The sequence below is a fragment of the Mus musculus genome, chromosome 8, assembly GCF_000001635.26.
Source record: "Mus musculus strain C57BL/6J chromosome 8, GRCm38.p6 C57BL/6J".
Classification (NCBI taxonomy): Eukaryota; Metazoa; Chordata; class Mammalia; order Rodentia; family Muridae; genus Mus; species Mus musculus.
This window is the reverse complement of record NC_000074.6, coordinates 31,390,696-31,403,640: the sequence shown is the minus strand read 5'-3', so window position 1 is coordinate 31,403,640 and position 12,945 is coordinate 31,390,696.

The window sequence follows — 12,945 nt, the reverse complement described above, 5'->3', positions numbered from 1 at the left end:
TTTCTGATTCGTTCTAAATGCCAGATCACAGGGGAAATGCATGCCTAGTATTTCAACCCTGGTCAAAAGCTTGAAGTGAGAGAGGTCATAGGCTCCCAGGTGGGGAAGCAAAGGGGTCTACTATCAATGCTTGGCTAAGTGGATATAATAATAATAGTCTCCTCTACTGTACTATGAAATAAAGAAGAATAATGGGAATGGATATAATCACAATAAACTCTAGGCACTTACAAAGTTGAAAAAATTTAAAAGTAAATAAAAATAAATGTGCCAGATAATTTAAGATGTTAATAATGGCAGAAACATTGTACGCATATAGAGATGGAACAAAGTGATGGCACTGCATGTGATTTTCTGGAGCCTGAAATGGCTCTAAAAACCAAAGTCTATTTTTAAAATAATAATAAGTGAAATGTAACAAAGACAAACCTAAAGCATCATTCATTTTTCCCATTTCAATTTACATAATCTCTTTAAGTTTCCTCTGTCCTTTGCCTGACTTTCTATTATAATCTTCCATCCCTTCATCTTACCCTCTCTTATCAATAGTCCACTCTGTCACAAGAGTGATATTTTATAAATACAAAGACTATTTGGACTCTTAACACTTCAGTTGTCTTCAAGATCCAATTTTGTTTGAGAGCTGGGTTATTTCGTCTGAGACCAGGTCTTACTTTATATTGTAGACTGTCCTTTGAGCCATTATCCTTCTGTCAAATTCTTAGTGCTGAGATTACTGGCTTGTATCACCATGCCTCACCAGAATCATATTCTGAATTCTTCTGTTGTGTTTTTTTTTCTGGGGGTGGGGGTGTATTTACTATGTAGATAGTGTTCTGCCTGCATGTCAGAAGAGGGCATGAGATTTCATTATAGATGGTTGTGAGCCACCATGTGCTTGCTGGGAATTTAACTCAGGACCTCTGGAAGAGTAGACAGTGATCTTAACCTCTGAGCCACCTCTCCAGCATGTGTCACCAGACTCTCACTCATTCCTTCCACCTCTCCATGAAGCCACTCATATGTCTAGACACCCAAGTACTAAATGCTAACAGACGCTCACATCTCTTGTTTTCCTTCTTCTCAACCTGGACACATGTAAGACCTGCATCTCCTTTGGCCTTCCTTAAAATCAGAACACATCCCAGTGCAGTTAGCAAAACAGAATATAAAATAATGGCAGCAAACTTCAAGTTGAAAATATGATCTTACGAACTTCTAACAGACACATCCAATAACATACTTTATTACATTCCAGTGAGAGCCTGAGAAAGCACCCCAGCCTAACCTCTGACCTCAAGGATTGAATAAAATCCTCTGAGAAAACCAAAAAGGAGGCCTCTTACTCAGCTATGTCTGTAATCATCTTTCCAAGCATAAATATATCTGAGCTGGACATCAGCCTGGTCCCAGTAAGGACTCCTGGGCCCTGCTCCCATGTCACAATCAAAACAAAGTTAAAGAGAGCCCTAAGGAAGTTGGCAGGTCATCAGCTGTGCTGCAGTGGGTGTAGGCAGACTAGTTCAGGTGACAGTGACTATTGCCATCGGAGGATGCCTGGACGTTGAATAAGTATTACACACACTCCATGAGCAAGGACAAGTCACTTGGGTCTGGGAAGAGGAGGTGAAAAGTCAAAGCAAAGGTTAAGGTCTGGATTAAAAACATGCCTGGCTCTCAAAGATCAAGCCAGAAGACAAGGTGTTTTATGAAATGCTGCAGACTAAAGCAAAAACAATGGATAAGCATTTTCATCCTTAAAGAAAAAAAAATCAATGAAGTTGCCAGCATCTTAGTGAGATGCAGTGATAATTGTGAGCAATCTTCTATAAACCACAGATCTGCTTTCACTGTCGTGGGTGTGTAAATGGCAGGAGGAGATTTTATTTCTTTGTAAGCCAAGTTGAGAGGCAGGGATCCAGGCAGGCTGAGCAGAGGGGAAAGTGTGATTTGAAGACTGTCAGGCCATGCAGGCAACAAGAGAATGTGATTATAGTCTTGCTCCTTAGCCTTGCCTACACCCAAGGTGGCCATAAGCTGGGTTAGGGATGGGGCTGAACCATTGGAGAAGGAAGCATAGCTCACTCACAGTCACTTCTACTGCCGCCTGGACAAGGTGTCCAGCCTCTATCCTTGAATCTGCAGAACTGAGTGTGCCACCACCTCTGCAGCACTAGTTCATGCCTTTGTTTCCAGCCCTTCATTTATTCATCTGTCATTCACCCAACAAATACCCACTGCAGCCAGTAGCAGGAGTTATGAGGGTAAATAATAAGGCCAAAGGCATCCTTTCAACTAGGAAACTGACATCCTAGCCAGGGGAATGGGCAAGAAATAGATGTGTACATGGAAAAAGCAATATCAGGGAATACTAAGAGCTACGAGTTCTATTAAGAGAACAGAAAAATACTGCTTAGATCAAGAGTCCCAGAAAGGTCTCTTGAGCATAACTCTCACTTAGAGGGGAAAAAAACCTTGATCCAAGTTTTTTTTTTTTACAAAGAAGCCAAAAACACACACTGAAGAAAAGGCAGCATCTTCAAGAAGTGGATGCTGAGGAAAATGGATGGCTACATATAAAATAATGAAAATAGATCATCCTGCACAAAACTCAACTACAAATGGACCAAGGACCTCAACATAACACCAGGTACCATGGATCTGATAAATGAGAAAGTATGGAATAGGCTTGAACTCATTGGCACATGGAAGTATTTTCTGAACAGGATGCTGATAGCACAAGCATTAAATAAAATATTAATAAATGAGACTGCATGAAGTTAAAAAGCTTCTGTATACACCATTCAAGCAAAGCAGCAGCTACTAAATGAGAAAATGTCCTTAACAATTGTACATCCAATAAAGAATTAGCATCCAGAATATATAAAGAATTTAAAAAACAGCTTAATATCACAAAAACAAATATCCAAGTTAAAAATATAATACAGAACAAAACAGAATTTTCAAACGATGAAACACACATGGCTAAAAACACTTTTGAAAGTGCCAACACCTTTAGCCAGTAAGCAACTGTGAATTAAAAGCTACTTGGAAGCCAGGCATGGTGTTGGAAATATAAATCCTAGCACCGGAGAGGCAGATTCAGGAAAAGAGTGGTGAGGTTGAGGCCAGCCTGGTCTATCTGTGAAGCTCCAGGATAGTCAGGACTACATAGAGAGATCTTGTCTCACAAAAATCGAAAAGAAACCTACTTGCAGATTTCATCTTACCCCAGTCAAAATGGTCAAGATGAGTAAGACAATAATATCACATGCTAGAGAGGATGCGGCGGAAGGGAAACACTGTCCTATGGCTGGTGGAATGCAAACTGGTCCAGCCATGATGGAAAAAAGCTTGGAAGAGCCCCATAAAGTTGATAATTGGTCTACCACAAAGTCCAACTGTATCCCTCCTCTTGGGCATATACACAAGGGTCTCTATATCCTATAATAGAGATACTTGCTCACCCATGTTCATAGCTGCTCTACACATAACAGCCTAGATATCCATCAACTGGTGAATAAATTTTTTAAAAAGTGATATATTTACACAATGGACTAATATTCAGATGTTAACAAAAATGAGATTTGGCTGGGAATGGCAGCAGTTCGTGCTTTTGATCCCAGCACTCCAGAGGCAGAAACAAGTAGATCTTTACGATTTCAAGAAAGGTTGATTTACATAGTGAGTTACAAGACAGCCAATGCTATGTGGTTAGACCCTGTCTCAAAAAAGTGGGGGGTGGGGTGGGAGAAGAGGGGCATGGAGGAAGGAAAGGAGGAGGAGAAAATGGAAGAAAGAAAGAGAGAAAGAGAAAGAAGAAATGAAAAATGAGAAAAGGAAAGAGACAGGAAGCAAGGAAGGAAAGAAGAGAACAAGAAATGAAAGATTTAGTCAAAATGGATGGAGCTACAAAAAAACTCATCCTAAGTGAGGTAATGAAGATGGGGGGGAAATTGCATGCTTTCTCTCACCTGTCTATTAGCTTAAGCTACATGTATTTCAATCATAATGACCACAGAGATCAGTTAAATAGTAAAAGGAACTCTTCTAAAGTAGGCGAAATAAAAATATATCTCTATAAAGAGAAAGGGATGCTAGACTAAAAGGATTAAATGGGGAGCGAGATTGCAGGGCCCAGTAAAAGGGCCAATATGGGAAGGGACAACTAAATGGCATTTTGAAAAGCCATATGAAAACCTGGTACTCTAGAAGCTTCCTAAAATATATACACAGACAAAAGGAAAATATAGCCATATAATGGGGGAGACAATGAACCAACTAGACACCTTATGCCACCAAATAAAAACTTCCCATGCCAGGAATGGCTTCCATCACCTTGAGTCACTGGACAAAGAGGTCTTGTATACTCCCTCAAACATCACAGGTTATTACCAAGGCTATGGGTTACTCTCCATTGCCTGATAATAATGTCCTGTTGCTGAGGACACAACTTCTCATGTCATCAAGCATGGGAAAATCCAGCTAGTGTGCAACTAAAAGCTTCATCCCTACTGACTAGCATTCATGGTGCTGAAAGGTACCTTGTATACTATCAGAGGAGAGAAGTAGTCATCAGTGTCCCCCTGAGACCTGCAACAGTGCCATGCCTACAGGATACACTGGAGAGATGGTTGTACAAATGCTTTGGGAGTAACCAATGCTTTCGGATTTAAGGCTTACTCCATGAGATGGGGTGGATGACTCCAAGGAAAGAATCTCTGAGACCCAACAGGATTGATGCACAAATGAACTCTTGGAAACTGTGACCACATTGCACAGGATCAAACCAGACAAAATCCTACTACCAAGAAGAAGGTTTAAAAACCACTAAGTGGGTTCTGGGAATTGAACCTTGGTCCTCTAGAAGGAGAGCCAGTGCCCAGCAATAATAGGCCCAACTAAAGACACATTCCATTGGCAAGCTCCAGTCCCTGACACTAAACAAGATACTCTGTTATGCTTACAGACAGCAGTCTAGCAGGACTATACTATGAGAGGCTCCACCAGCAGCTGACTCAGATGAACGCGGAGACTCACAGCCAAACAGTAGACGAAGGAAGCTTAGAGGCTGTTATAGAAGAGTTAGGGGAAGAAATGTAGGCCCCAGTGGGGATAGGAACTCCACAGTAAGGCCAACAAAGTTAACTAACCTGGACCCTTGGGGTTCTCAGAGATGAAATCACCAACCAAAGAGAATACCAAAGCAATATTTATATTATCAGGGTAAAAATTTCATTTTAGTATTTTGTCTTCAATGATTCCTGAGATTGATATCAGGATTAGAATAATAGAGAAATAGCTGACAGAATCTAGTTGTCCAATAACAATGAATGGGTGTTCTATAGGTTGGCCTCTGACTCAGGTTAAAATGAGATTTCCTACTAAGATTCAGTAGAGAGTTTGGGTGACTGGATGGGAGGTAAGGCTGCATTGTTTTGAAGTATGTAGGAAAGGTAGAAGGGCTAAGATTAGGATTGATAGGATTAAAACTAAGACACCTCCTAGTTTATAGGAGATGGAACGTAACATGGCATAGGCCAATAGGAAGTATCATTCTGGTTTAACATGGGGTAGTGTGTTCAGTGGGTTAACACTGTACTTGGCTGGACCTAGCCCCCTCACCTTATATGTAGCAAGTGTGAATCTCAGTCTTCATGTTAGTCCCAAACTACTGGAGCTGGGGCTATCCCCAAAGCTGTTACCTGTCTGTGGGATATTATGTTCTTCTAGCTGGGCTGCCTTGTCTGGTGCTAGCCTTGCAGAGACGTGATATGTCAGGGTTGGTAGATACCCAGGGGGACCTCTACCCTCTCAGAGGAGGAGGGAGGAGGAGAAGGATTGTGGGGGGAGGGGTGATGAGAAGGGGGCTGATAGTGATTGAGATGTAAAGTGAATAAATACAAATGAATTTTTAAAAAGAAGAAAAGGAAGCAGACACAAAGCTGTACCTCAAACCAAGAAGCTGTTTGCAATTGATACCTTCTGTGAAAAGGAAAATCGGTTATCTTTTGTGGAGTGTCTCTGGGTATATCAACCACACTCGAAGGCATTACCCATGGTGAAGAATAATTGCCCAGTACAAACTGACTTCATGTTTTTCTGTATGTGTGCTTTTTGTTTTGTTTTGTTTGGGGCAGGTATTTTTGTCTTGCTGGGTTTTTACTGCTTGATTTTCATTTTTGCATATTTTGAGAGAGAGAAAGAGAAAGAGAGAGAAAGAGAGAGACAGAGACGGAGAAACAGAGACAGAGAGACAGAGAGACAGAGAGACAGAGAGACAGAGAGACAGAGACAGATAGAATATGAAGTTGGACAAATAAGGAAGTGAAGAGAACCTTGGGAAGGGGAGGTGTCAATGGGAAAAGAGGATGATCAAAATGTGATATAAAAATTAATTATTGGCAGACAACCGGCCACCATCCGGACCAGAGGACAGGTGTCCACCTGGCTTGGGAGGCGGCCTCAGCCTCAGCAGCAGCGGTCACCATCTGGGTTCCGGGACTCCGCGGGACCTAGGAAATTAGTCTGAACAGGTTAGAGGGTGCGCCAGAGAACCGGACAGCTTCTGGGACGGGCAGAAGCACAGAGCCGCTGAGGCGGCAGCCTGGGCGGGCCGCAGACAACCGGCCACCATCCGGACCAGAGGACAGGTGTCCGCCTGGCTCGGGAGACGGCCTCAGCCTCAGGAGCAGCGGTCACCATCTTGGTTCCAGGACTCCCTGGAACTTAGGATTTTAGTCTGCACAGGTGAGAGTCTGCACCACAGAAGCTGACAGCTTCTGGGAACTGCCAAAGCAACACAGCTTCTGAGAGAGGCCCTGTTTTGGGCCTTCTTCTTCGACCAGGAGGAGGTCCAAAAACAAGATAACTGCGCACCTTCCCTGTAAGAGAGCTTGCCAGCAGAGAGTGCTCTGAGCACTGAAACTCAGAGGAGAGAATCTGTCTCCCAGGTCTGCTGAGAGACAGTAACAGAATCACCAGAAGAACAATCTCTAAACAGAGTCAACTATAACTACTAACTCCAGAGATTACCAGATGGCGAAAGGTAAACGTAGGAATCCTACTAACAGGAACCAAGACCACTCACCATCATCAGAACCCAGCACTCCCACTTTGCCCAGTCCAGGGCACCCCAACACACCCGAAAACCTAGACCTAGATTTAAAAGCATATCTCATGATGATGGTAGAGGACATCAAGAAGGACTTTAATAAATCACTTAAAGAAATACAGGAGAACACTGCTAAAGAGTTACAAGTCCTTAAAGAAAAACAGGAAAACACAATCAAACAGGTAGAAGTCCTTACAGAAAAAGAGGAAAAAACATACAAACAGGTGATGGAAATGAACAAAACCATACTAGACCTAAGAAGGGAAGTAGAAACAATAAAGAAAACTCAAAGTGAGGCAACACTGGAGATAGAAACCCTAGGAAAGAAATCTGGAACCATAGATTTGAGCATCAGCAACAGAATACAAGAGATGGAAGAGAGAATCTCAGGTGCAGAAGATTCCATAGAGAACATCGGCACAACAATCAAAGAAAATGGAAAATGCAAAAAGATCCTAACTCAAAATATCCAGGAAATCCAGGACACAATGAGAAGACCAAACCTACGGATAATAAGAGTGGATGAGAATGAAGATTTTCAACTCAAAGGACCAGCAAACATCTTCAACAAAATTATTGAAGAAAACTTCCCAAATATAAAGAAAGAGATACCTATGAACATACAAGAAGCCTACAGAACTCCAAATAGACTGGACCAGAAAAGAAATTCCTCCCGACACATAATAATCAGAACAACAAATGCACTAAATAAAGATAGAATACTAAAAGCGGTAAGGGAAAAAGGTCAAGTAACATACAAAGGCAAGGCTATCAGAATTACACCAGATTTTTCACCAGAGACTATGAAAGCCAGAAGAGCCTGGACAGATGTTATACAGACACTAAGAGAACACAAATTCCAGCCCAGGCTACTATACCCAGCCAAACTCTCAATTACCATAGATGGAGAAACCAAAGTATTCCACGACAAAACCAAATTCTCACATTATCTCTCCACGAATCCAGCCCTTCAAAGGTTAATAACAGAAAAAAACCAATACAAGAACGGAAACAATGCCCTAGAAAAAACAAGAAGGTAATCCCTCAACAAACTTAAAAGAAGACAGCCACAAGAACAGAATGCCAACTTTAACAACAAAAATAACAGGAAGCAACAATTACTTTTCCTTAATATCTCTTAACATCAATGGTCTCAACTCCCCAATAAAAAGACATAGACTAACAAACTGGCTACACAAACAAGACCCAACATTTTGCTGTTTACAGGAGACACATCTCAGAGAAAAAGATAGACACTACCTCAGAATAAAAGGCTGGAAAACAATTTTCCAAGCAAATGGTATGAAGAAACAAGCTGGAGTAGCCATCCTAATATCTGATAAGATTGACTTCCAACCCAAAGTCATCAAAAAAGACAAGGAGGGGCACTTTGTTCTCATCAAAGGTAAAATCCTCCAAGAGGAACTCTCAATTCTGAATATCTATGTGCCAAATACAAGGGCAGCCACATTCATTAAAGAAACTTTAGTAAAGCTCAAAGCACACATTGCACCTCACACAATAATAGTGGGAGACTTCAACACACCACTTTCACCAATGGACAGATCATGGAAACAGAAACTAAACAGGGACACACTGAAACTAACAGAAGTGATGAAACAAATGGATCTGACAGATATCTACAGAACATTTTATCCTAAAACAAAAGGATATACCTTCTTCTCAGCACCTCATGGTACCTTCTCCAAAATTGACCACATGATAGGTCACAAAACAGGCCTCAACAGATTCAAAAATATTGAAATTGTCCCATGTATCCTATCAGATCACCATGCACTAAGGCTGATCTTCAATAACAAAAAAAATAACAGAAAGCCAACACTCACGTGGAAACTGAACAACACTCTTCTCAATGATACCTTGGTCAAGGAAGGAATAAAGAAAGAAATTAAAGACTTTTTAGAGTTTAATGAAAATGAAGCCACAACGTACCCAAACCTTTGGGACACAATGAAAGCATTTCTAAAAGGGAAACTCATAGCTCTGAGTGCCTCCATGAAGAAACGGGAGAGAGCACATACTAGCAGCTTGACAACACATCTAAAAGCTCTAGAAAAAAAAGGAAGCAAATTCACCCAAGAGGAGTAGACGGCAGGAAATAATCAAACTCAGGGGTGAAATCAACCAAGTGGAAACAAGAAGAACTATTCAAAGAATTAACCAAATGAGGAGTTGGTTCTTTGAGAAAATCAACAAGATAGATAAACCCTTAGCTAGACTCACTAGAGGGCACAGAGACAAAATCCTAATTAACAAAATCAGAACTGAAAAGGGAGACATAACAACAGATCCTGAAGAAATCCAAAACACCATCAGATCCTTCTACAAAAGGCTATACTCAACAAAACTGGAAAACCTGGACGAAATGGACAAATTTCTGGACAGATACCAGGTACCAAAGTTGAATCAGGATCAAGTTGACCATCTAAACAGTCCCATATCACCTAAAGAAATAGAAGCAGTTTTTAATAGTCTCCCAACCAAAAAAAGCCCAGGACCAGATGGGTTTAGTGCAGAGTTCTATCAGACCTTCAAAGAAGATCTAATTCCAGTTCTGCACAAACTATTTCACAAAATAGAAGTAGAAGGTACTCTACCCAACTCATTTTATGAAGCCACTATTACTCTGATACCTAAACCACAGAAAGACCCAACAAAGATAGAGAACTTCAGACCAATTTCTCTTATGAATATCGATGCAAAAATCCTCAATAAAATTCTCGCTAACCGAATCCAAGAACACATTAAAGCAATCATCCATCCTGACCAAGTAGGTTTTATTCCAGGGATGCAGGGATGGTTTAATATACGAAAATCCATCAATGTAATCCATTATATAAACAAACTCAAAGACAAAAACCACATGATCATCTCGTTAGATGCAGAAAAAGCATTTGACAAGATCCAACACCCATTCATGATAAAAGTGTTGGAAAGATCAGGAATTCAAGGCCCAAACCTAAACATGATAAAAGCAATCTACAGCAAACCAGTAGCCAACATCAAAGTAAATGGAGAGAAGCTGGAAGCAATCCCACTAAAATCAGGGACTAGACAAGGCTGCCCACTTTCTCCCTACCTTTTCAACATAGTACTTGAAGTATTAGCCAGAGCAATTCGACAACAAAAGGAGATCAAGGGGATACAAATTGGACAGGAGGAAGTCAAAATATCACTTTTTGTAGATGATATGATAGTATATATAAGTGACCCTAAAAATTCCACCAGAGAACTCCTAAACCTGATAAACAGCTTCAGTGAATTAGCTGGATATAAAATTAACTCAAACAAGTCAATGGCCTTTCTGTACACAAAGGATAAACAGGCTGAGAAAGAAATTAGGGAAACAACACCCTTCTCAATAGTCACAAATAATATAAAATATCTCGGCGTGACTCTAACTAAGGAAGTGAAAGATCTGTATGATAAAAACTTCAAGTCTCTGAAGAAAGAAATTAAAGAAGATCTCAGAAGATGGAAAGATCTCCCATGCTCATGGATTGGCAGGATCAATATTGTAAAAATGGCTATCTTGCCAAAAGCAATCTACAGATTCAATGCAATCCCCATCAAAATTCCAACTCAATTCTTCAACGAATTAGAAGGAGCAATTTGCAAATTCATCTGGAATAACAAAAAACCTAGGATAGCAAAAACTCTTCTCAAGGATAAAAGAACCTCTGGTGGAATCACCATGCCTGACCTAAAGCTTTACTACAGAGCAATTGTGGTAAAAACTGCATGGTACTGGTATAGAGACAGACAAGTAGACCAATGGAATAGAATTGAAGACCCAGAAATGAACCCACACACCTATGGTCACTTGATCTTCGACAAGGGAGCTAAAACCATCCAGTGGAAGAAAGACAGCATTTTCAACAAATGGTGCTGGCACAACTGGTTGTTATCATGTAGAAGAATGCGAATCGATCCATACTTATCTCCTTGTACTAAGGTCAAATCTAAATGGATCAAAGAAAGTCACATAAAACCAGAGACACTGAAACTTATAGAGGAGAAAGTGGGGAAAAGCCTTGAAGATATGGGCACAGGGGAAAAATTCCTGAACAGAACAGCAATGGCTTGTGCTGTAAGATCGAGAATTGACAAATGGGACCTAATGAAACTCCAAAGTTTCTGCAAGGCAAAAGACACCGTCAATAAGACAAAGAGACCACCAACAGATTGGGAAAGGATCTTTACCTATCCTAAATCAGATAGGGGACTAATATCCAACATATATAAAGAACTCAAGAAGGTGGACTTCAGAAAATCAAACAACCCCATTAAAAAATGGGGCTCAGAACTGAACAAAGAATTCTCACCTGAGGAATACCGAATGGCAGAGAAGCACCTGAAAAAATGTTCAACATCCTTAATCATCAGGGAAATGCAAATCAAAACAACCCTGAGATTCCACCTCACACCAGTCAGAATGTCTAAGATCAAAAATTCAGGTGACAGCAGATGCTGGCGAGGATGTGGAGAAAGAGGAACACTCCTCCATTGTTGGTGGGATTGCAGGCTTGTACAACCACTCTGGAAATCCGTCTGGCGGTTCCTCAGAAAATTGGACATAGTACTACCGGAGGATCCAGCAATACCTCTCCTGGGCATATATCCAGAAGATGCCCCAACTGGTAAGAAGGACACATGCTCCACTATCTTCATAGCAGCCTTATTTATAATAGCCAGAAGCTGGAAAGAACCCAGATGCCCCTCAACAGAGGAATGGATACAGAAAATGTGGTACATCTACACAATGGAGTACTACTCAGCTATTAAAAAGAATGAATTTATGAAATTCCTAGCCAAATGGATGGACCTGGAGGGCATCATCCTGAGTGAGGTAACACATTCACAAAGGAACTCATACAATATGTACTCACTGATAAGTGGATATTAGCCCAAAACCTAGGATACCCAAGATATAAGATACAATTTCCTAAACACATGAAACTCAAGAAAAATGAAGACTGAAGTGTGGACACTATGCCCCTCCTTAGAAGTGGGAACAAAACACCCTTGGAAGGAGTTACAGAGACAAAGTTTGGAGCTGAGATGAAAGGATGGACCATGTAGAGACTGCCTTATCCAGGGATCCACCCCATAATCAGCATCCAAACGCTGACACCATTGCATACACTAGCAAGATTTTATCGAAAGGACCCAGATGTAGCTGTCTCTTGTGAGACTATGCCGGGGCCTAGCAAACACAGAAGTGGATGCCCACAGTCAGCTAATGGATGGATTACAGGGCTCCCAATGGAGGAGCTAGAGAAAGTACCCAAGGAGCTAAAGGGATCTGCAACCCTATAGGTGGATCAACATTATGAACTAACCAGTACCCCGGAGCTCTTGACTCTAGCTGCATATGTATCAAAAGATGGCCTAGTTGGCCATCACTGGAAAGAGAGGCCCATTGGACACACAAACTTTATATGCCCCAGAACAGGGGAATGCCAGGGCCAAAAAGGGGGAGTGGGCAGGTAGGGGATTGGGGGTGGGTGGGTATGGGGGACTTTTGGTATAGCATTGGAAATGTAAATGAGCTAAATACCTAATAAAAAATGGAAAGAAAAAAAATTAATTATTAATTAAAAAATTGATCCAGGTATGGTGGTATATGCCTTCAGTCGTAGTACTTGAGAGGCAGAAACAGGCAGGGTTTTTTTTTTATAACACAAATTTTGTACCTAATTCTAAGTGCATGGCTTGCTGATACTAAGATTGAACAGAATTAGAGATTTTTTTATATTACTATAAGCAATGCATGTTTTGCTAGCTGCAGCTCAGAAACTAATAGGAGT